This window comes from Balaenoptera acutorostrata, chromosome 15, assembly GCF_949987535.1.
Source record: "Balaenoptera acutorostrata chromosome 15, mBalAcu1.1, whole genome shotgun sequence".
NCBI lineage: Eukaryota > Metazoa > Chordata > Mammalia > Artiodactyla > Balaenopteridae > Balaenoptera > Balaenoptera acutorostrata.
The window spans coordinates 56498922-56524558 of record NC_080078.1 but is presented as its reverse complement, the minus strand read 5'-3'; the positions used below and the strand labels follow the sequence as shown (position 1 = coordinate 56524558).

Here is a 25637-nt window from a genome sequence, read left to right as displayed (position 1 = left end):
AAAACTACAATCCTGCAGCCTGTGGTCCAAAAACCACAGTTACAGAAAGACAGAGAAGATGAAAAGGCAGAGGGCTATGTACCAGATGAAGGAACAAGAAAAAACCCCAGAAAAACAACTAAATGAAGTGGAGATAGGCAACCTTCCAGAAAAAGAATTCAGAATAATGATAGTGAAGATGATCCAGGACCTCGGAATAAGAATGGAGGCAAAGATTGAGAAGATGCAAGAAATGATTAACAAAGACCTAGAAGAATTAAAGAACAAACAAACAGAGATGACCAATACAATAACTGAAATGAAAACTACACTAGAAGGAATCAATAGCAGAATAACTGAGGCAGAAGAACGGATAAGTGACCTGGAAGACAGAATGGTGGAATTCACTGCTGCAGAACAGACTAAAGAAAAAAGAATGAAAAGAAATGAAGACAGCCTAAGAGACCTCTGGGACAACATTAAACGCAACAACATTCGCATTATAGGGGTCCCAGAAGGAGAAGAGAGAGAGAAAGGACCAGAGAAAATATTTGAAGAGATTATAGTCGAAAACTTCCCTAACATGGGAAAGGAAATAGCCACCCAAGTCCAGGAAGCGCAGAGAGTCCCATACAGAATAAACCCAAGGAGAAACACGCCGAGACACATAGTAATCAAAGTGGCAAAAATTAAAGACAAAGAAAAATTACTGAAAGCAGCAAGGGAAAAACGACAAATAACATACAAGGGAACTCCCATAAGGTTAACAGCTGATTTCTCAGCAGAAACTCTGCAAGCCAGAAGGGAGTGGCATGATATACTTAAAGTGATGAAAGGGAAGAACCTACAACCAAGATTACTCTACCCGGCAAGGATCTCATTCAGATTCGATGGAGAAATCAAAAGCTTTACAGACAAGCAAAAGCTAAGAGAATTCAGCACCACCAAACCAGCTCTACAACAAATGCTAAAGGAACTTCTCTAAGTGGGAAACACAAGAGAAGAAAAGGACCTACAAAAACAAACCCAAAACAATTAAGAAAATGGTCATAGGAACATACATATCGATAATTACCTTAAATGTGAATGGATTAAATGCCCCAACCAAAAGACATAGACTGGCTGAATGGATACAAAAACAAGACCCATATATATGCTGTCTACAAGAGACCCACTTCAGACCTAGGGACACATACAGACTGAAAGTGAGGGGATGGAAAAATATATTCCATGCAAATGGAAATCAAAAGAAAGCTGGAGTAGCTATACTCATATCAGATAAAATAGACTTTAAAATAAAGAATGTTACAAGAGACAAGGAAGGACACTACATAATGATCCAGGGATCAATCCAAGAAGAAGATATAACAATTATAAATATATATGCACCCAACATAGGAGCACCTCAATACATAAGGCAACTGCTAACAGCTATAAAAGAGGACATCGACAGTAACACAATAATAGTGGGGGACTTTAACACCTCACTTACACCAATGGACAGATCATCCAAAATGAAAATAAATAAGGAAACACAAGCTTTAAATGACACAATAGACCAGATAGATTTAATTGATATATATAGGACATTCCATCCAAAAACGGCAGATTACACGTTCTTCTCAAGTGCGCACGGAACATTCTCCAGGATAGATCACATCTTGGGTCACAAATCAAGCCTCAGTAAATTTAAGAAAATTGAAATCATATCAAGCATCTTTTCTGACCACAACGCTATGAGATTAGAAATGAATTACAGGGAAAAAAACGTAAAAAAGACAAACACATGGAGGCTAAACAATACGTTACTAAATAACCAAGAGATCACTGAAGAAATCAAACAGGAAATAAAAAAATACCTAGAGACAAATGACAATGAAAACACGACGACCCAAAACCTATGGGATGCAGCAAAAGCGGTTCTAAGAGGGAAGTTTATAGCTATACAAGCCTACCTAAAAAAACAAGAAAAATCTCAAGTAAACAATCTAACCTTACACCTAAAGAAACTAGAGAAAGAAGAACAAACAAAACCCAAAGTTAGCAGAAGGAAAGAAATCATAAAGATCAGAGCAGAAATAAATGAAATAGAAACAAAGAAAACAATAGCAAAGATCAATAAAACTAAAAGTTGGTTCTTTGAGAAGATAAACAAAATTGATAAGCCATTAGCCAGACTCATCAAGAAAAAGAGGGAGAGGACTCAAATCAATAAAATCAGAAACGAAAAAGGAGAAGTTACAACAGACACCGCAGAAATACAAAACATCCTAAGAGACTACTACAAGCAACTTTATGCCAATAAAATGGACAACCTGGAAGAAATGGACAAATTCTTAGAAAGGTATAAACTTCCAAGACTGAATAAGGAAGAAACAGAAAATATCAACAGACCAATAACAAGTAATGAAATTGAAACTGTGATTAAAAATCTTCCAACAAACAAAAGTCCAGGACCAGATGGCTTCACAGGTGAATTCTATCAAACATTTAGAGAAGAGCTAACACCCATCCTTCTCAAACTCTTCCAAAAAATTGCAGAAGAAGGAACACTCCCAAACTCATTCTATGAGGCCACCATCACCCTGATACCAAAACCAGACAAAGACACTACAAAAAAGGAAAATTACAGACCAATATCACTGATGAATATAGATGCAAAAATCCTCAACAAAATACTAGCAAACAGAATCCAACAACACATTAAAAGGATCATACACCACGATCAAGTGGGATTTATCCCAGGGATGCAAGGATTCTTCAATATACGCAAATCAATCAATGTGATACACCATATTAACAAATTGAAGAATAAAAACCACATGATCATCTCAATAGATGCAGAAAAAGCTTTTGACAAAATTCAACACCCATTTCTGATAAAAACTCTCCAGAAAGTGGGCATAGAGGGAACCTACCTCAACATAATAAAGGCCATATATGACAAACCCACAGCAAACATCATTCTCAATGGTGAAAAACTGAAAGCATTTCCTCTAAGATCAGGAACGAGACAAGGATGTCCACTCTCACCACTATTATTCAACATAGTTCTGGAAGTCCTAGCCACGGCAATCAGAGAAGAAAAAGAAATAAAAGGAATACAAATTGGAAAAGAAGAAGTAAAACTGTCACTGTTTGCGGATGACATGATACTATACATAGAGAATCCTAAAACTGCCACCAGAAAACTGCTAGAGCTAATTAATGAATATGGTAAAGTTGCAGGTTACAAAATTAATGCACAGAAATCTCTTGCATTCCTATACACTAATGATGAAAAATCTGAAAGAGAAATTATGGAAACACTCCCATTTACCATTGCAACAAAAAAAATAAAATACCTAGGAATAAACCTACCTAGGGAGACAAAAGACCTGTATGCAGAAAACTATAAGACACTGATGAAAGAAATTAAAGATGATACAAATAGATGGAGAGATATACCATGTTCTTGGATTGGAAGAATCAACATTGTGAAAATGAGTATACTACCCAAAGCAATCTACAGATTCAATGCAATCCCTATCAAATTACCAATGGCATTTTTTACGGAGCTAGAACAAATCATCTTAAAATTTGTATGGAGACACAAAAGACCCCGAATAGCCAAAGCAGTCTTGAGGCAAAAAAATGGAGCTGGAGGAATCAGACTCCCTGACTTCAGACTATACTACAAAGCTACAGTAATCAAGACAATATGGTACTGGCACAAAAACAGAAACATAGATCAATGGAACAAGATAGAAAGCCCAGAGATTAACCCACGCACCTATGGTCAACTAATCTATGACAAAGGAGGCAAAGATATACAATGGAGAAAAGACAGTCTCTTCAATAAGTGGTGCTGGGAAAACTGGACAGCTACATGTAAAAGAATGAAATTAGAATACTCCCTAACACCATACACAAAAATAAACTCAAAATGGATTAGAGACCTAAATATAAGACTGGACACTATAAAACTCTTAGAGGAAAACATAGGAAGAACACTCTTTGACATAAATCACAGCAAGATCTTTTTTGATCCACCTCCTAGAGTAATGGAAATAAAAACAAAAATAAACAAGTGGGACCTAATGAAACTACAAAGCTTTTGCACAGCAAAGGAAACCATAAACAAGACAAAAAGACAACCCTCAGAATGGGAGAAAATATTTGCAAATGAATCAACTGACAAAGGATTAATCTCCAAAATATATAAACAGCTCATTCAGCTCAATATCAAAGAAACAAACACCCCAATCCAAAAATGGGCAGAAGACCTAAATAGACATTTCTCCAAAGAAGACATACAGACGGCCACGAAGCACATGAAAAGATGCTCAACATCACTAATTATTAGAGAAATGCAAATCAAAACTACAATGAGGTATCACCTCACTCCTGTTAGAATGGGCATCATCAGAAAATCTACAAACAACAAATGCTGGAGAGGGTGTGGAGAAAAGGGAACCCTCTTGCACTGTTGGTGGGAATGTAAATTGATACAGCCACTATGGAGAACAATATGGAGGTTCCTTAAAAAACTAAAAATAGAATTACCATATGATCCAGCAATCCCACTACTGGGCATATACCCAGAGAAAACCATAATTCAAAAGGACACATGCACCCGAATGTTCATTGCAGCACTATTTACAATAGCCAGGTCATGGAAGCAACCTAAATGCCCATCAACAGACGAATGGATAAAGAAGTTGTGGTACATATATACAATGGAATATTACTCAGCCATAAAAAGGAACGAAATTGAGTCATTTGTTGAGACGTGGATGGATCTAGAGACTGTCATACAGAGTGAAGTAAGTCAGAAAGAGAAAAACAAATATCGTATATTAATGCATGTATGTGGAACCTAGAAAAATGGTACAGATGAGCCAGTTTGCAGGGCAGAAGTTGAGACACCGATGTAGAGAATGGACATATGGACACCAAGGGGGGAAAACTGCGGTGAGGTGGGGATGGTGGTGTGCTGAATTGGGCGATTGGGATTGACATGTATACACTGATGTGTATAAAACTGATGCCTAATAAGAACCTGCAGTATAAAAAAACAAACAAAACAACTAATACTAAACTTTCATTGGGTTATTTGTATGGAAATATGTTAATATAAATGTTTCAGACATTACATGAAATTTCTAAAAATGTTATATTTGTATTTGTATGGAAATATGTACGGAAATATGTTAATATAAATGTTTCAGATATTACATGAAATTTCTAAAAATCTTATATTTGTATTTGTATGGAAATATGTATGGAAATATGTTAATATAAATGTTTCAGACATTACAGGAAACTTCTAAAAATCTTATATGTTCTGGTATAAGGTTATAAGTAATAATCCTAGTTATTACTTTAAAATGTATATCTCAGAAATAACTAATTTTCTTGTCAACTGCATTATTATGAACTTTCATCAAATCTTTAACCATGGTCATTTTTAAGTCTTCTGTCATTTACAGACAGTTCTGGGTGTACTCTGATGATTTTGCAAGTATGTTCCTATAAAAGGGTTTCATCTTCAAGAAATTCATGGAAAAGACTCTGACAAGTACAGGTTTCTGGTAACTGACTGTACTGCTGAACTGAATGAATAAGCATTTTTAGAACTCTAATGAAAAACTGATGAACTCATAAAAGTGCTAACAAAAGATCAAGATGAAAAAAAAAATTAATTACATGGGACTGAGTGAACTGATGAGGATGAGTATAATTTTTGTGACTTTCTGTCTGAATTAAAAAAAAAAAAAAATCCCACAAGGACTCAGAGGCAAAGAATATACAAATCAATTTTCACTGCAAAGTAAAGGAGCTGTTACAGTGGAGGATTACTGGACTGAATGTCAATATTATGACATAGTATGAGTGTGTTTCATGTTTGGTAATTGCAATCATTGTTGCTTTTGTTGTGGTCATCCATGTACAATGCTTGGTGTCAGTCTATTTATCTCTTGTAAAAATAAAATACAGTGTGTGTGTGTGGAAAAAAAAAAAATGGCGTTGCGATGCCTAAATAGCCATGTGGAAATTATAAAATTGGATCCACATCTCATATCATATACAAAAATACATTCCAAATGGACTGGTTGTAAAAAGGAAAGTATATAAGTTCTAGAAGAAAACGTGTGTGAATTCCTTTATATTTTGAGGGCAGGAAAAGGTATTTGTAACTCAAAATCTAGATGCAATAAAAGAAAAGATTGATAAACAGAATTATTTAAAAAGAAGAAACTTTCGCATGGCTAAAAACACAATAAGCAAGCAAACAAACAAAGAACATTATAAACAAAGTCAAAAGACTAATGACAAACTTGGAGAAAATATTTGCAACATGTATTATATATATTATGTGTATTACAGGTAAAGGAATGGATATATAGATGTAGATGTGAAGGATCAGTTGACAGGGAGCAATTGACCAGAGAAAGGGAGCAGGGAGAGAAGATCGCTAGGGTGACCAACGTCCTGTGAAACTGTGGGAGAGAGGACAGGGCAAAGAAAGACAAAAAGGGACTGTTAGCAACTTCTGTGTTAAATGGAGGGAAATAGGAGCAGGTGGTCCGGATCTTGATGGTATTGGATGTTTAATAGCATTAGGAAGCAAGTTAGCAGCTGAGAGGGAGAGGAGAGAAATTTGAAATGAAGGGGAGGAGCCTGCACTGACCAGAGAAATGCGAGGAAAGACCAGACCCTGTTGGGTGAGTGCAGTTGTTGAGGGTGAATTTACAAAGGAGCCATTGTACTCCATGAGTGACTTTCCCTGGCAGTCCTTGAAAACTGAGTTATTTGACTTTCTATTGTCTCCTCAGGGGAAATAAGTTCTTTCTAATTCAACTCCATCTTTGTGAGAACTTTTTTTCCGGAATTCCCTGGTGGTCCAGTGGTTCGGAGTCAGCCCTTTCACTTCCAGGGATGGATTCGATCCCTGGTTGGGGAACTAAGACCCCACGGCCAAAAAAAAAAAAAGAACTTTTTTCCTGGAGATCCAGAAGGAGGGAGGAAAAGAAGTACCAGTCAGCAGGAAGCAGTTAATTTACATGAAAAATATTATGTCCAATTCATTAAATTTGTCTGGTAAAACAGGTGAGCAATATCAGCCACAGAGAGAGGCAGAGAAAGAAGATTCTGGGAGGAATGTTAGGGACAGCTGTTAGAAGACTAGCAATAAGTTTATCTTATCACTTTCAAATCAGAGCAGACTCTCACTGCCTTTTGTGACATGGCTGGCTGAGTAAACCCTTGTCCAGAGCTCAAAGTCCTAATTCTTCCTAATGGTATTAATCTCTGAGATGATTCTCTGAAGGGGCTGGTACATGGGGTGTGTCTGCCTCTCAATTGGCTGGATGACTGGGGCAGTAAAGATCTAAATAAACATCGCAATTTGCTAGTTCCCACCTTGCCCGTCCCCCAGCCCCATGCACTCTATAGATGAAATGTGCATTAATGTTTTTCTATTATGAAAACCTCTTCCCTCCCGGGCTGGGGGGAATGGCCCTTAGTTTGGCAGTGTTGGAGCTTAGGGGATGGTAGGCTATATGTCCAGAGAAAGAATGTGGATGCAGTGAGTTCTTTTTGTAGAGGGGAAAAGACATGCTGTTGAGGACCTAATGATCCTTAATCAGAGCAGAATATTGACCCATTCTCTGTGGAAAGGATTAGGAAATCTGTAGTAACAATATAATTTAAAAGAAAAAACAAAACAAAACAAAAACAGTCTTCTGGGGTTCAAAAGAAGGAAAAGTCTCTAAGTGTCTTGCCTGGGAAGCTCAGGTCTACATCTATGCACTACCCGAGTCCAGCTCTGTGCTGGGAAACCGCTGTTCCCAGGTGGGGAGGGAAGAGACTTCAGGGGAACCCAGCCAAAGCTGGAGGTTTCCGTGTGGTTGGAAAGCAGCTTGTCAGCCTGTCCTTGTTTATGTAGGGACACACTTACCTGGAAGGTCTAGAGCCCTTGGGATCCTAGGGTGGCCCAAGGTGAGATGGTCTATGTCTCTCTCCTGGGCAGGCCCCTCACACCTCCGGACTCGAGGGCCAGGGGCCTTCTAGGCATTATTCCCAATGATTCAACCTCAAACTGACTGCCAGTGTGGAGAGTTGATGGGAAAGTATTTTCATTCTAAGGAGGGCTCCACATGTTTCAAAGGAATGCATTTCTTTTTTTTTTTTTTTTTAACTTTTAAAAAAAAATTTATTTATTTATGGCTGTGTTGGGTCTTCGTTTCTGTGCAAGGACTTTCTCTAGTTGCAGCGAGCGGGAGCCACTCTTCATCGCGGTGCGCGGCCTCTCCTGTTGCGGAGCACAGGCTCCAGACGCGCAGGCTCAGTAACTGTGGCCCACGGGCCCAGCTGCTCCGCGGCACGTGGGATCTTCCCAGACCAGGGCTCGAACCCATATCCCCTGCACCGGCAGGCAGACTCTCAACCACTGCGCCACCAGGGAATCCCAGGAATGCATTTCTAAAGGTGGAACTTCACATACAAAGTGATGAAAGATACTCTGAGGCAGAATGTTCTACCTTGTGATGTTCAAATGACCTAATAGGTAGCCTCCCATTTCACCCACCTGAGAGGTTGGCTTTGCCCTTTGGAACTTTAGGAACAACTGACTCGTTGTCTTCTTTGGAGGTTAATGGGTTTCAGTCTGTTCAAAGGACTTCCTGATAATGGGTATTTATAACTGGACATTATCAGGGGGCAGTAGGTAAGAGCTTCTCTTTTTTCAGAGAGCAGGGAGGGAGCCATGACAATCACTTTGATAGCAAAAGGAGGTTCTGTTTACCACATTGCCCTAAGGCCTTGGAGAAGATGGGTTTTATTATCTCCTTTTTATACAACAGGAGCATCAGGAACCACAGGAACTGTGAGGCTGCTGATCCTGGAGGGTCACCGCAGATTATAAGCAAGCACTGCCTCTCTCACAACAAAGGAGGGAGCCAATTTAAGATAGTAAACCCAGTGAAATGGATGTCTTTAAATTTTTATTTTCAACATCAACTGATTTGGAGCATTTACGCTTTGTAATTACACACTTCTCATTTATGCTTTGTTAGTGATTTTCCCTCTCTTGTCCTTTAAACGGGCCACATTAGCAACGAGGCACTCTGACGTGGGGGGTTTATGGCACACACAGGGATGTTTCTAAAACACACAAAGGATTTGGGTCACAGATATCCAGTACAGGACTGCATCTGCTCTATTTTAACAATGTTTCTAAAAAATACTCTTGAGTTCAGTGTGCTCCAGTTCAATTTTGTTTAATTAAAACTTACTTTTTTTTTTTTTTTTAAATTTTTATTTATTTATTTATTTTTGGTTGTGTTGGGTCTTCATTTCTGTGCGAGGGCTTTCTCCAGTTGCGGCAAGCGGGGGCCACTCTTCATCGCGGTGCGCGGGCCTCTCACTATCGCGGCCTCTCTTGTTGCGGAGCACAGGCTCCAGACGCGCAGGCTCAGCAATTGTGGCTCACGGGCCCAGTTGCTCCGCGGCATGTGGGATCTTCCCAGACCAGGGCTCGAACCCGTATCCCCTGCATTGGCAGGCAGATTCTCAACCACTGCACCACCAGGGAAGCCCTAAAACTTACTTTTAAATTATTCTCTAAAGCTGGGAATAGTAACTCTGGTTCCTTTTAGGATAGTCAATCGCATTCTTCGCAGTTTATATATTTTAAACTGCATCTTTTTAGCCAGCTACTTGTGAGCTCTGTCACAAGTTACCTACATTCTCTGTGCCTCAGTTTCCTCATATGTAAAATGGGTGTAATAATAGTACCTTACTCACAGCATTGTTATAAATGATTAAGTGAGAAAATCCATTTCATTAATGCTCTAAGCACAGTCTAGAATTCTCTACCAAACTTAGTTATTATTAACACATTATAGTTGTATTGGATTACCAATTGGTGCTTGTAAAAAAAAAAATCTAAAAAATATGGATGTTTATAAAGTAAAAAATGATATTATTCACTCTTCACTCAGCCCCACCCTATTCTGCTTCCTAGAGGTACTTCCCAGAGATAACCGGTGTATACTGACTGCAATTTTTCTATGCACGTTCATGCAATTGCCTTAGAACTTTCTTCTCCCATCTAACAACTAACCACGAACATCCTTCCAGAACAGATCCTGTGGAGCCGCCTCTTTACATAACATGGCTATTAGCTCCTTGTCTGATTTGTTTGTGGCTCCGTTATGTGTATAGGTGCCTTTCACATTTCTCTGTAGTCAAATCCTCACTCTTTTTCTCACACCTAATGGGGTTTGTAATGCTTAGGAAGACCTTCTCAGTGTTTAGCGTTTAGAAATACACTTCCCAGGACTGGAAAACAAAGAGTTGCACAACTCAAGAGAACTTTTGGAACGTACAAAGTGGACCATACTGAACTCAGGTCCGCTTGCCCGACTCGCAGCAGAGCCAATCTACTGACAGGAGGTTGTGGTGAAGGAAAGTACATCATTGATTGCAGGGCACCAAGCAAGGGAGTAGGAGACAAGCCTCAGATCCAGTCCATCTTGGTCTTTGATTTAGGGGGTTTTTTTAAAGGGAAAAACAAAAAGGCTGGGATTAATCACTGTTGTGATGTTTCTGTGACAGTTTCCAGTTTTGGGAGTCAGCATGTTTCCAGTCTATGATTCTTAGGCCAGGTCATCCATGGCTCGGGGGTCTGTGAGCTCATCTTGCCCTGGAGAAACAACCTGAGTTCGTACGTTAATGGTGGTGTCTATAATAGCTATTTTAGTACATTAACGATGTTATTGACAACAGCAATTTTAGTCATCTGACTCTGCTTGATTAGTGTTCAGTTAGCACAGGACTGAGGTCAGAGGGGACAAGAAAGGGAATAAACTTTCGTATAGAGAGCTTAATCATAAACTTGGTAATGGAATGCAGTTTTAGGGGGACTCAGTTTTGAAACCAAGCAGGGCTCTGCAAGGCTCTCCCAGGTGATGCCAAAAGCTCAGCCTCCCTGTACACTGGTGCCGAATCGAATCTTGGAGACCAAGTTTTGAGTGAGGTAGAAAAGGATAGCTTTATTACTTTGCCAGGCAAAGGGGGACACAGCAGGCTCCTGCCTTGGAAACTATGTGTCCCCACTTGGAGAGGATAGTCAGAAGTTTTACAGTAATGGTTCAAAGAGGGCATGATCAGCTCGTGGACATTCTTCTGATGGGTTGGTGGTGAGGTAAGTAGGAGTCAGCATCATCAACCTTCAGGTTCCAACTGGTCTGGGGTCTACTTGCTTGTGGGCAGCATACCATTGTTAATCGTTAACTTCTCCCACAGGGAGGGAGTTTCAGTATCTGCAAAACAGCTCAAAGATATTGTTGTGTGTATCCTTTGATGGGGACCAAGGACCTTGCCCTAAGGCTGCACTATTGTTTCTCTTGACTGTTTGTTTCTCCCTTGTCTCACATCCTCCCTTCCCTAATTAACAACTGCTTGAATCTGCCCCTTGGAACTCAGGGAAGGTCATGGAGGCTGAATGAAGGCTATTTCCTGTAATCAAAGAAATGGAGGACACAGAAAGACTTTGTGCCCAGGAGCCCCACAGTTCCCTGCTCTGTATCACAGGTACAAAAGCCTTTCTGTGTTCCCCATTCCTTATCTGTAAAAAAAAAAAGACCTCAGCTTCCTAGATCTTCCCTGAGTTCCAAAGTGCAGATTCAAGTAGTGACTAGTTAGGGTGTACAATAGTGCATCAATAAAGCAGAGTCCTAATTCCTCCTCCATGGATATACAGAACAATCTGATACAATCTCTAAGTTCGATAGGAACTAAGGCCCCCACCCAGGTGGAGGATGGTAACTTCAAGCCCAGCACAAGAGTTCTGGAACACCACCCTGTTACCTCACCACCAACCAATCAGAAGAAAGTCACACGCCTATAGCCCTCACCACAAATTTTGTCTTTAAAAACTCTTACCCCCAAACCACTGGGGAGTTTGGGTCTTTTGAGCACAAGCAGCCCATACCCCTTGCTTGGCCCTTGCAGTAAACCTCTCTCTGCTCTGAACTCTGACGTTTCAGTTTGTTTGGCCCCACCATGCGTCGGGCACATGTACCTGGGTTGACAACAGTTTCAACATTAAATTTTGTGATCCATTAATGTGAGTGTATTTTACTTTTTACTGGAAGAGGGCAAATGACTGAAATGCTTTTAGGTGTCATGGGGAATGCTATCTTCAGCTAAGGATGAGAAATGCAGGCCTGAGGACACTTCACAATCTGCACAGGTCTCTGAATTGCACCCCACGGGCTTCCTCTAGGTCATGGTGTTGGGAGGAAGGAGAAGGTCAGTAATTTGGTGCCTGATGTTTGAACCTGTGATTTAACCATCATGGTGTGTAAGAAAGTGGTTTTACCTTATCTCCTTATTTCAGAAGGTCATTGTCAAAGATAATGACAAGCAAAATAATTGGAGACTCAAAAGTGACTGCCAAAGCCAGTAGTTCTTTGCAAGGTCCACCAAGTCCACTGCATACTTGCTCACATCTGGGCATTGAGACTTATTGTTGAGAATATCACTCAAAGGTATATGTCAAAAAGACAAGTAGATATTTAATTTTTTTTTTTTTTTTGGCTGCCCTGCGCGGCTTGTGGGATATTAGTTCCCTGAAACTGGGCCCCTTGCAGTGGAAGCACAGAGTCTTTATTTTTGTATTTTTAAAATATTTATTTATTTATTTATTTATGGCTGCGTTGGGTCTCTGTTGCTGTGTGCATGTTTTCTCTAGATGCAACTACTCTTTGTTGTGGTGCGCAGGCTTCTTATCACAGTGGCTTCTCTTGTTGCAGAGCACGGGCTCTAGGCGCGTGGACTTCAGTAATTGTGGCACACAGGCTCTAGAGCACAGACTCAGTCATTGTGACACATGGGCTTAGTTGCTCCGAAGCATGTGAGATCTTCCCGGACCAAGGATCAAATCTGTGTCCCCTGCATTGGCAGTTGGATTCTTAACCACTATGCCACCAGGGAAGTCCCCAGAGTCTTAACCACTGGACCACCAGGGAAGTCCCAACAAGTGGATATTTAAAAAGAAAAAAAAAATGAGTGATTGCTGAATCTTTGACGGTGAGGTATTTCTACTTTTTTTAAAACATGCTTTTTCCTACATTTTTCTTTTTTTCTCAGAAAAAATCATATTGTATCTATATAAAGTCAGTACAACTGGTTGAAAAATAGATAATTAAATAATCTTTATATTTGACTTACAGAGTACCAAATAATTGGGTGGAATTTAAAAAAGAAGGGCTATTTTGTGGAAAGAAATATGTATTTTTTAATTCAACAAACATTTATTAATGTCTACTATTTCCAAATAATTTTGTTAGGAGTTGTGGGGTTTTTGAAAATAGAAAATCATAGTCTTGGGACTTCCTTGGCGGGCCAGTGGTTAAGACTCCGCACTTTCACAGCAGGGGGGCGCGGATTTGATCCCTGGTCAGGGAACTAAGATCTCACGTGCCATTCGGCGTGGCCAAAAAGTTTTTTAAAAAAGAAAAAGGAAATCATAGTCTCCACTCACTATCTAGTTATTTATATGCTTTGCTATTTTCTAAACCTTTTCAGGGAATAATTTAGAAGAATGCCAAGCAATTAGGAGCAGATTATTTTATACTTTATGGTAAGCACAATTCTCTGCATGGTCTCTCCTTATTTCAGAAGGTCACTGTCAAAGATAATAAAAAAATCATTTGGAGACAATCAAATGTATGCTTCTTAGACATGTTTAAACACACCGTGTGGGTCAGCCTCCAGGGTGGCCTCAGATGATCCTTGCCTTCAGCAGTCTTCAAACCCTCCTGTAGTTCCCCTTCCACAATGAATCAGGCCATAAGTGACAACAGAATACAGCAGAAGGGACAGTGTGTGACTTCACAGGCTAGGCCTTTAAAGAAGCAGCAGCTTTATCTTGGTCTCTTGGATTGCATACTCTAGGGCAGGGACCAGCAAATTAGGATTTATGGACAAAATCCAGCCTGCAGAATGTTTTTGTATAAACTGTGAGCTAAGATTGGTTTTTATATTCTCAAAATATAGTTAAAAAAAGAAGAATTTATGACAGAACCTGGAGGTGGCCCACAAGGTTTAAAATATTTACTATCTAGTCCTTTACAGAAAAAGTTTGCTACCTTTGCTTCGAGGAATCCAGGCACCTTGCTGTGAGCATGCTCTTATAGCTCTGTGAAGAGGCCAGTATGGACACGACTGCATCTAACCATGCCACTGCCAGAAAACTGGCCCACAGAAACCCTAAGGGATGATAAGCCTCTGTAGGGGAGGAAGACATTTTCCTCTATCTTTCTAGGTTCTTCTGGCTGGTCTAGAATTAAACTGACATGAGACAGAATAACAGGAGAAAATTAAATACAAGTTTAATAACATGTACATGGGAGAGACCCAGGAAAACTGAGTAACTCACCAAAATGGCCCAAACTCTCACCTTAAAGACTACCCTCAGCTAAAGAGAGGATGTTGAGGGTGGGGTCAGTCAGTTATGGGAGGTGACAGGAAAAGCACAGTAAACAAGGGAAAGGTTGTTATGCAGATTTAAGCCAGTGCCTTCTCCATTGATAAGAGTTTCTAGAGATTTGGTCGTTCTCCTCTTCCTGTTACATCAAGGGAGACACTGGCATTGCTCAAATCATTAATTTGGGAGAAAAGTGAATTTAGAATTGTTGGCCATCAGCCAGTCAGTTACTCCATCAAGCAGTTTTTTGTTTTATTTTTAAATAGTCCTGGAAAGGATTTAGAGATGGGAAAATTAAGGCTCACAGAGGTTAAATGGCTACACTTATAGAATTGGTTAGTAGGAGAGCTAGGATTGAAGCTCAGTCTTCTGACAGCACATTCAGGCGCCTGTTGCTCCACGGTTGAGTTTAGACAGTCCATGGTGGCTCTGGGCTCTTGGTCAGACATATCTGTCCCCATCATCATGAAATCGTATGTTATTTGTTAAGTCCTCAGAGGGTCGAGGTGCTAGGAATAGATGTTTTTCACCAGTATCATGGAATACCCAACAAGCAGTATTTTTGAAGTCTTTACTATTTACCTAGTATTGTGCTAACACTGATTTTTAGATCTTAAGGTCCAAGCTTATGTTCATTGTAATGAGTGAGACACTGTCCAGTGCTGGGTATTCATTGGTAAATAAAACCCACACCTCCACTCTTATGGATCTTCCAGTCTAGTCAGTGAATATCTATCTGATATTCTTTCCTTTGTTATCAACTTATTGCTTAGTTATGGCTTTATAATATTGCATGACTGAAAAACAGTAAGATGCCTTGAAATTCATCAGTTACCTAACCCTTGAAGTAAGTTTTCCTTTCTTCTTTCTTAAAGGTAAATCCCCAGATGGAAGAGCAATTAGATCAAGGTTCAGAATGACAAAGAGAGATAAGGTCATTGCAAACAACATTATTCTACTTTGAAAGAGCTATTTTGGTCTTTTACCTAAAATGACTTCTTTCTGCTGAAAAAGATTTGGCTAAAGTAGCTTGCTTAGCTGATGGCAGAAAAATCAACTATGAAATATAAGAGTTTCATAAAACTGTGACATAACTCAATTTATACAGTCATTATACAATCAATGGCAAAACAGCATTCCCTTTTGGCCCTTTGGAATGCAATAAACTGTTTTACCATCTCTGCAGATTAAAGGTCCCAATTATTAACTATTTTGTTCTGATGATGACTTCAATTAGTTTTCATTTCTTGTGCACTGACCAAGTGAAAGTGGTATTACCAAAAAGGATGGTCTGAGGCATGCTATATGGCAAAGAAAGTCACTCCAGTCTTCAGAAATTGCTCCAGGAAATTGCTCCCATCAGAAAGATAAACCTTATCACAGAAAGGCCACAGAAGAATAAATGAGAACTAGTTTACAAGCAAACAAACTTGTTTTTCAGGGAAAGAGTGACAGTGGCAAAAGGCTCAAGGGTTGTTTCACTGATAACAGGTCAGGAAGAAGTCATGTTTTTTACACTTCCTGGAGGATGTAAGGGTTGAGTGGGGTGGGGTGGGGTGGGGTGGGGAATGGAGGAGACCTGGGAAGAGATTTATTTATTCTAGCATATAACAGAAATTTCTTGAGTACTTACATGTGAGTCATTAGGCGGGGCTCTAGACTACAAGTATTAAATAGACATGGTACTTGCCCTCAAGGCACTTACAGTCTAGCGGGGGAAACCAAAAAGGCAAAGGAGTTTAGGAGAATCAGGAGGAGTGTGAGCTTTCCTGGGAGGGACAACTAACTCATATTTGACAAGTCAGAGAAGGTTTCCTGGAAGAATTCCCTAAAACTGAGATCAGAAGCATGGGAGAGACAGAAGAGGAGAGGAGATTGTTCCTAGGGAGGAAATTGTATGGGTAAGAAGCTCAGAGGCGAGAGAGAGCAAGTGTGGAGTATTTAAGGAAAAGAAAATGGTGCATAGGTGTAGGGTTGGGGGACAGTAATGGGAGATAAGGAGTAGGGGTCCTCTAAGCCTGGTTAAGAGTTTCAGGGAATTTCCTCGTCGTCCAGTGGTTAGGACTCCACCCTTCCATTGCAGGAGGCCTGCGTTCAACCCCTAGTTAGGGAACTAAGATCCTGCAAGCAACACAGCGTGGCCCCCAAAAAAAATATTTTAAAAAATAAAAAATAATTGAAAAAAAAAAAAAAAGAAGTTTGAGTTTCAGCCTGAGGGCAAGAGAGTGGTATGATTACTCCCCCTTTAAAAAAGAGAACTCTGGGGAGTTCCCTTGTGGTCCAGTGGTTAGGGCTCAGCACTGAGCGGTGGGACCAAAAAAGAAAAAAAAAAGAAGAGAAAGAGAACTCTGGCTTCAGGGGGAGATGGAAAGCTTTTGTCATCTAGGTGGTGAATAATGGTGAGCTGTACTCAGAAAGTTGCAGTGAGGATGGAGAGAATTAACATCTAGTCAGTAGATCTTTAAGAGAAAGAATCTGTAAGATGCTTTGATTACTGATGGATATGGGACATGCTGACAAAGGAAGAGAAAAAATTTCTGTCTTTGGCAACTAAACGGTCTGACTCACTGAGACAGGAGATTTGGGGTGGGGGGGGTAGTGTAAGCAGATAGGGTAGGGGTTCCGCAGAGAACCAGGCATGGCTTTCTTGACATAAGAGAAGCCATTTTTGGCCTAAGCCAATTTTGTGATCTAAGCCTGGGCACAATGCTTGCCCTTGAATGAGTCTCAGTAATTAATGATCTCAAGGGAACAAAAGAATGCAGGAACAAATGACAATTATCAGGCAAGAGAAGTAACAATAACAAAGATAATAAATCTGTTGTAAAGACTCCCAGTTCTGTTTCAATGGTAAAAATTAGCCTGAAGCAATTTCTTGAGCTGTTTTGCCTAATTTAACCTCTGCTCCCACCAGCACTCAACCACCAGATCAATTGGAACTTAAGGGATGAAGATATTGACATTTACTGACCTTCATGACTTCAATCAATGAAAGCTTGGACTCTGTCAACCTTTGCCCCAATTCTATGCTAATTCTCCTCTGCTCAGACCCCTCCATGAATATGCATGTACGCTTAGCTTAAAAATTCCCCAGTTATGCTGTTCGGGGAGACACTGCTTTGGGAAGACACTGCTTTGGGAAAGATCCTGATGTTTTTCTTGCTTGCTGCAAATAATAAACACTTCTTTCTTACAATTTTTGGCTGGGTTGTGTCTTTTGGCTCCACACCCACCAAGAGGAGAACACAGTTTTCAGGCAACAAACAGGAGCAGGTTGATTGGGAGGTGGCGGAGGTTGAGATAAAGGCACTGGAGGATATGTTAACTTGAATCTCAGGAGGAGACTGGCTTAGAGGTTTGGGAATCATCTGCATGGGAGGGAAAAGAGAAGACGATTCAAGAACATGGAGAGAGGTCCACGTTGAAGAGAAAGAGTTTGTGAAGGTGATTTAGATGATTGAGAGGTGAAAGAGAAACATTGGAAGAAGGTGGTATCAGGGAACTCAGGGACAAGGGCTTTCCAGAGGGAGGGAGTGATCAGCAATGTTCAATGCCATTGAGAACCAGGTGGTAGCATCAGACAAACTGACACTGAGAGACATTCTACAACATAACTGACCTGTACTCTTCAAAAATGTCAACGTCAAGAATACAAAGACAGAAACGGAGGTTAAAGGAGACTAAAGAGACATGAAAACTGAGAATGCAACGCATGATCTAGGATTTTCTTTTGTTATATATATATATATATATATATATATATATATATATATATTTATTTATTTAAATTTATTTATTTGGGTGAGCCACGGGATCTTCATTGAAGCATGCGGGATCTTTAGTTGCGGCATGCGGGTTCTAGTTCCCTGACCAGGGATCGAACCTGGGCCCCCTACATTGGGAGCATGGAGTCTTAACCACTGGACCACCAGGAAAGTCCTGTAGCAAGTCGTAATTTTTTTGGGGGGCCTCACCTCACAGAATGTGGGATCTTAGTTCCCCAACAAGTTGTTATTTTTAAAGTCAGTTTTAATGGTTGCATAATCAGATAATTAATTTCATTCAATTATATTTGAGTTTGTCATTCCTAAAACGGACAGGAAAATAACTTAGTGTCATTCCAGGCTTTCTCTAATCACAATCTATCATGCTACTTTGGAAGAGTGGTTTTTGTGAGATACACATGGAAAAAAGTGAAATCAAAATTATACACTGATTGAGACTTCCCTGGTGGTCCAGTGGCTAAGACACTGCACTCCCAACGCAGGGGACCTGGGTTTGATCCCTGGTCAGGGAACTAGATCCCACATGCTGCAACTAAGACCCTGCGCAGCAAATAAATAAATAAGTAAATATTAAAAAAAAAATTATACACTGATTATCAAAGCACAAAGCTGGAAGCAAAAGTAAAATTTACAGTTGCCTTGTTAGGTCAGTCTAAATATGAAGGAAAGTTCACAATTAGTTTTACTCTAATTATATCTTTAAGTTTGCCTTCAGAGACTTCCCTGGTGGCACAGTGGTTAAGAATCCATCTGCCAATGCAGGGGACACAGGCCCTGGTCCAGGAAGAGCCCACATACCGTGGAGCAACAAAGCCCGTGCGCCACAACTACTGAAGCCCGCACTCCTAAAGCCCGTGCTCCACAACAAGAGAAGCCACCGCAGTGAGAAGCCTGCACACCGCAACAAAGAGTAGCCCCCACTCACTGCAACTTACAGAGAAAGACCACGTACAGCAACGAAGACCCAAAGCAGCCAAAAATAAACAAATAAATAAATTTATTAAAAAAAATTTTTGCCTTCAAAAGGTCACTACATCAGTCAGCTTACTTGCTATAAGCTCAAAGTATCTGGCAGGTAGTTGGCCAAACCTCAGCTAGTGTAGGACTCCTGATTTATGGGGTTCTATCCCAATGTAGGCATCTACAGGAGGCTGTGAGTGTACAGGACGTTTTCAAGAAGATGATGAAATGGAACAATAACCCTCATCTCTTTCGCGTGGTCCTGCAGTTCTGGCAGTTGTGTACAGCTACCTGAATGCAACATGTTGAAATATTAACATTCTCTTTGTTAATTTCACACTACTATTTATGTTTTTTAAAATGTAGACGCTCAAGTTTTTAAACGTTTAAAATATTTCTCCTGTTCCCTTTAGTGTCCACCAAGCACATTTATCAATAAACCTCTATAAATTGCCCAAACTAGCCATTTGTGGAAAGCATTGTTGGCGGGGCCAATGCCCTCAGTCAAGATGGCCGTAACTGCCTTCCCTTGTTCTTTCCTGACCTCAGCAAAGATGGTTCCTGCGACTTCCTTTCAAACTCTGCTTTTCCGGTAACAAACGCGGAGCCACCGCTTCCGGTTTGAGGCGGCTGCTGTTGCGGGGCGGTGAGTGTAATCGGGGCCTGGCGACTCTTCTGGGCCAGTTTTCTCTGCGGACTCACGAGTGGATCGGATTGGGGGAAGGGAGGGGGTCTCCGCAAGGCATGAGGCCGTTCTCCTAATTGGGAAGTTACGGCTGCTTTCCCTGGCCTGCTCCCAAACCCCTCCTCCCCCACCACGGGCGGCCTCTGCAGCGAACGCCTTGGGGAAGCCCCAGAATTTGCGTGCAGTGTGTCTAAATGAGCTTAGGTTCTTCTTTTTTTAAAAACAACTTTCTTGAGACATAATTGACATATTATAAAAATTTCCCATTTAAAGTGTAAAATTCAGTGGTTTTTCATATATCCCCAGAATTGTGCATCCATCACCACAATCTAATTTTAGAATATTTTCATCATCTCGAAGAAAAACCTTGTACCCTATGGCCTCCCAGTCCTAGGCAATTGCTAGTCTACTTTTTTGTCTCTATAGATTTGTCAATTTGCATATTTGATATAAATAGCAGCATACAGTATGTGGTCTTTCTTGACTAGCTTCTTTCACTAAGTATAATGTTTTAAAAATTTGTTCTTGTTGTAGCATGTATCGGAACTTAATTCCTTTATTGCAGAAAAATATTCCTTGTATTCATATACCACATTTTGTTCATCCATTCATCAGTTGATGGACATTTGGATTGTTTCCACTTTTTGGCTCTTATGAATAAAGCTGCTGTGAACATCTGTGTACAGTTTGTGTGGACACATGTTTTTATTTCTCTTGAGCACATATACCTACGAGTGGGATTGCCTGATCCAAGTGTAACTCTAACCATTTGAGGAACTGCTAAACTGTTTTCCAAAGTACTTGAGCCATTTTACCTTTTTGTATGTGGATATCCAGCTGTCTTAGCGTTGAAAAGACTGTCCTTGCCCTGCGGAATTGTCTTGGCATCCTGGGGAACTTCAGTTGATAACTGTAAGATTTTACTTCTGGACTCTCAATTTTATTCCACTGACTGTTTTTATTCCAATACTACACAGTCTTGATTACTGCAGCTTGTAATTGGTTTTGAAATCAGAAAGTATGAGTACTCCAAATTTGTGTTCTTCGTTTTCAAGATTGGTTTGGCTTTATGGGCCCCTTGCATTTCCATATGTACTTTTAAACAGTTTTGTCAATGTCTGCAAATTAAAAAAAAAACAACTGAAATTTTGTAAGAACCGTATTGATCCGTACATCAATTTGGGCAATATTGCCATTTTAAAATAGTAAGTGTTCAATTCCATGAACATAGGATGTCTTTCCATTCATTTAGAGCTTTAGTTTCTTTCAACATTTTAAAATAGTTCTCAGTGTACATGACTTACATATTTTTCATTATGTGTACTTAAGTATTTTATTCTTTTTGATGCTATTGTAAATGAAATTACATTCTTTTTAAAAAAATTTATTTATTTTATTTAATAAATAAAATAAATAAAAATTTAATAATATTTATTTATTTATTTAATAATTTTCATTATGTGTACTTAAGTATTTTATTCTTTTTGATGCTATTGTAAATGAAATTACATTCTTTTTAAAAAAATTTATTTATTTTATTTAATAAATAAATAAAGATTTAATAATATTTATTTATTTATTTAATAAATAAATATTTATTTATTTTATTTATTTTGGCTGTGTTGGGTCTTCATTGCTGCACGTGGGCTTTCTCTAGTTGCAGCGAGCGAGGGCTACTCTTCGTTGCAGTGCGCGGGCTTCTCACTGCAGTACCTTCCCGTTGCAGAGCATGGGCTCTAGGCACGTGGGCTTCAGTAGTTGCAGCACGTGAGCTCTGCAATTGTGGCTTGCGGGCTCTAGAGCACAAGCTCGGTAGTTGTGGTGCATGGGCTTAGTTACTCTGCGGCATGTGGGATCTTCCAGACCAGGGCTTGAACCCCATGTTCCCTGCATTGGCAGGCAGATTCTTAACCACTGTGCCACGAAGGAAGTCCAAAATTATATTCTTAATTTCATTTTTAGGTTGTTTATTGCTAGTGTATATAAATACAAATGATTTTTCTGTATTGATCTTGTATCCTGCAACCTTGTTTAACTTTAATTATTCTAGTAGCTTTTTTTAAAGTGGATTCATTGGGACTTTCTATACACAAGATCATGTCTTCTAATGGAAATAGTTTTACCTCTCTCTTTCCAATCTGGAAGCCTTTTATTTCATTTTCTTGCCTAATTGTGCAGCTAAAGGTTTTAGCTCCAGTACAATGTTGTATAGAATTGATGAGAGCAGTTAATATTAAATTGTTCCTGAGCTTAAGGGGAAAGCATTCAGTCTATCACCATGAAGTACGATGCTAGCTATGGGTTTTTCAAAAATGCCCTTTATCAGATTGAGGAAGTTCCCTTCTATTCCGAGTTTGTTGAGTGTTTTGATCATGAATGGGTATTTGACTTTGTCAGATGATTGTGTGTGTGTGTGTATCTGTTGTGGTTTCTGTCCCTTATCCTAATATAGTGTATTACATTGATTGATTTTCAGATGTTAAAGCAACTTTGCATTTCTGGGATAAGTTCTGCTTGGTCAGGGAGTGTAATCCTTTTTATATGTTGCTCGGTTCATTTTGCTAGTATTCTGTCAAGGATTTTTGTGTCTGTATTCATAATACTGGTCTATAGTTTTCTTGTGATGTCTCTGTCTAGTTTTGGTGTGAGGATAACAGTGGGCTCATTGAGTAAACTGGGATGTGTTCCCTCTTCCATTTTTTAGAATAGTTATCCACAAGAGGGAAGGACAGGTGCAGCGGGAAGAAGCAAGGCTTATTGGAAAACCTGATGGAAAGAAAGCAGTGGGGTCAGAGGTTGGGGGAACTAGGCTAGAAGTTTCTGTGTGGTAATTAATGTTTCAGAGGAGGAAAGAAGAGGAGAAAGCCTTGGGATAATCCTTGAGGAAGTCCAGTTGGAGATGGAAGATGAGCCACAGAGCAGGCAGGAAGGAACAGGCAGAAATGGGATGTCAGCTGGGTGAGTGGCTTCCTGAAAAATAAAGAAAGAATGTCAGAAGAAGGAATTTCTAGAAGTTATGGTGGAGTGACTGAGGTGGTAGAGATGAGAAAATGAGCCAATTCTAGACTCTTGAGAAGTCTGTGGAAGTGAGAGGAGATTGGCTGTGAGGAAGGCAGGTGTCAAAGGTTTTCTTTTTGCTTTTCTTTCTTGACAATTTTCATATTGATATAATTTTATACCTTCAAAAAATTGCAAAACTAGTACAAGGAACTCCCAAATAACATTTTCCAGATTCATCAATTGTCTACACTTGCCCCATTTACTTTATCATTCTCTCTTTCTCATATATATATATATATATATATATATATATATACATATATACATATATATATATACATATATATATGTATATATGTATGTATATATATACACTGCAGACATCATGTCTCCCTAACACTAAATATTTGAGTGGTATTTCCAAAGAATAAGGTTATTCTTTTACACACAGGTTTTATTGAAAATGGGAGTGATTTGGGCCTGTTGAAAAGCGTAAGTGAAGGTCCAGTGGAACAGAAGCCAGAGAAGGGATTATCGTCTCTGAAGGCTTCTGGAAAGGTCCAGAGAGTGGAATCTAAAGCCCAGGTGGAGTGGTTGGCCTTTGCCACACAAGGGACAGCTCCCTGTTTTACGGAGAGGTAAAGCAGTGTGCAGACGTGGGAGCCTTTGTTATGTTGATAGAGCTGAAGAAGTTCCTCTCTGCTGGCTTCTGTTTCCCTTGTCAATTAGGAAGTGAGATGATATGCTGAAAAGAGGAGGAAGGTGTGTGAGTGATGGAGAGGGTCTGAGTTGAAGAAGCGTGGAGAAAATATGAAAGAGTCAAGGAGGGGGTTGAGAGGAAGTTATGAGATAAACATCTCAGGATTCATTTAGCCAGAGAGCCCATTCCAGGTGGGTGCTCAGACACTTAGAGTGAGCCAGTCTGCCCTGACCTGTTTGATGACTCTCATGTCCAGCACACAGAAAATAGGGAGATAGTTGAGGTCGTCTAGGCTGGATTTTGCCAAAGGAGTGTGATGAAAAGACAGAATGGGCAGGGCAGGGAAGTTCAGGGTATTAACAAGACTGTGAACCATAGAATCTACTGGAAAAGAATGAAAGAAGCAAGATGGCTATAAGATGGGAAGTAGAGGGGCAAATGGGCTGGTGGTTGGCTGGGAAGAGAGGAGCCTGTGATTTGCTTTTTAATTATTACTATTTTACTTATTTGAGCTAGCCATCATGAGCACAGAGACTGTACTAAGTATTTTACATGCATTAATTTTATATAATCCTTATGACAACCCTATGAGGTAAGCATAGTAATCAAGCCATTTTTATAGATGAGGAAATTGAGGTTAAGTGACTTGCCCAAGGTGACAGCTAAAAAGTGAGAGCAGTCTCTCCAACTCCAGAGCCCCTGCACATCTCTGGACATTTTTGCAGAGCTTCTTAGCTGTGTTCCTTGCTTCACGTTTACACTCCTCTCATTTGTGTTTCACTCAGCTGACAGAGTGAACCTTTGAAGATGCAAATTGATTATATCATACACATCCCCTCAGAAGCTTTCATTATATCAATTTTTAAATGGAAATATGTATAAAAATAAGTAAATTGATGGATGAATAGAGAGTTGGATAGCTGGTTATCTGATAAAGAAAATCATAGTAAAATGTTAATTATGAAATCTAGGAAAAGGCCATATGTGACAAGCCCACAGCTAAGATTAGGAACAAGACAGTGATGCCACTTTTGCCACTTCTATTTAACATAGTACTGGAAGTTCTAGCCAGAACAGTTAGGCAAGAAAAGGAAGTAAAAGGCATCTATATTGGAAAGGAAGAAAAACTGTCACTGTTTGCAGATGACATGATATTATATATGGAAAACCCTAAAGACTCCATCAACAAACTGTTAGAACTAATAAGCAAATTCAGCAAAGTTGCAAGATACAAAATCAACACACAAAAATCGGTTGCATAATGAACTATCAGAGAGAGAAATTGAGAATACAGTCCCATTTACAATTGCATCAAAAATAATAAAATACCTAGGAATAAGTTTTTTCTTTTTCTTTTTAAAAGTTTTTTGTTTTTACCTAGGAATAAATTTAACCAAGAAGGTGAAAGACCTGTACAGTGAAAACTACAAGACATTAATGAAAGAAACTGAAGAAGACACAAATAAATGGAAAGATATTCTGTGCTCATGGATTGGAAGAATTAATATTACAATGTCCATGCTACCCCAAACAATATACAGATTCAATGCAATATCTATCAAAATCCCAATGATATTTTTCACAGTAATAAACAAAAAAAATACAAAAATTTTGGAACTATGAAAGATTCCGAATAGCCACAGCAATCTTGAGAAAGAACAAAGCTGCAGGCATCATGTGCCCTTATTTCAAACTATATAACAAAGCTATAATAATTAAACCAGTATGGTATTGGCATAAAAACAGACACATAAATCAGTGGACCAGAATAGAGAGCTCAGAAATAAACCTATGCATATATCAATTAATTTATGAGAAAGGAGACAAGAATGTCCAATGGGGAAAGGACAGTCTCTTCAATAAATAGTGCTAGGAAAATTGGCAGCACATGCAAAGGAATGAAATTGGACCACCATACACAAAAATTAACTCAAAATGGATTAAAGACTTGAGGTTGAGACCTAAAACTGTAAAAATCCTAGAAGAAAATAGAGGTGATAAAGTCCTTGACATAGGTCTTTTTTTTAAATTATTTATTTATTTATTTAT

The 25637-nt window shown here is 39.4% G+C and overlaps 1 protein-coding gene across 11 annotated transcripts in view; it reads left to right on the top strand.

Moving 5' to 3' along the window:
- Positions 1–19803: 19803 nt before the first annotated feature.
- The window catches only part of SHLD1 (shieldin complex subunit 1), a 104944-nt gene continuing 99110 nt past the window's right edge, over positions 19804–25637 (top strand). For 9 of the 11 annotated variants that reach the window (XR_003624278.2, XM_007191715.2, XM_007191713.2 and 6 more), the window contains exon 1: positions 19804–19849. The gene's annotated coding sequence lies outside the window, so the exon portion shown is untranslated. The remainder of the gene's footprint in view (positions 19850–25637) is intronic. The other 2 variants (XM_007191714.2, XM_057529178.1) reach the window with 2 other exon arrangements.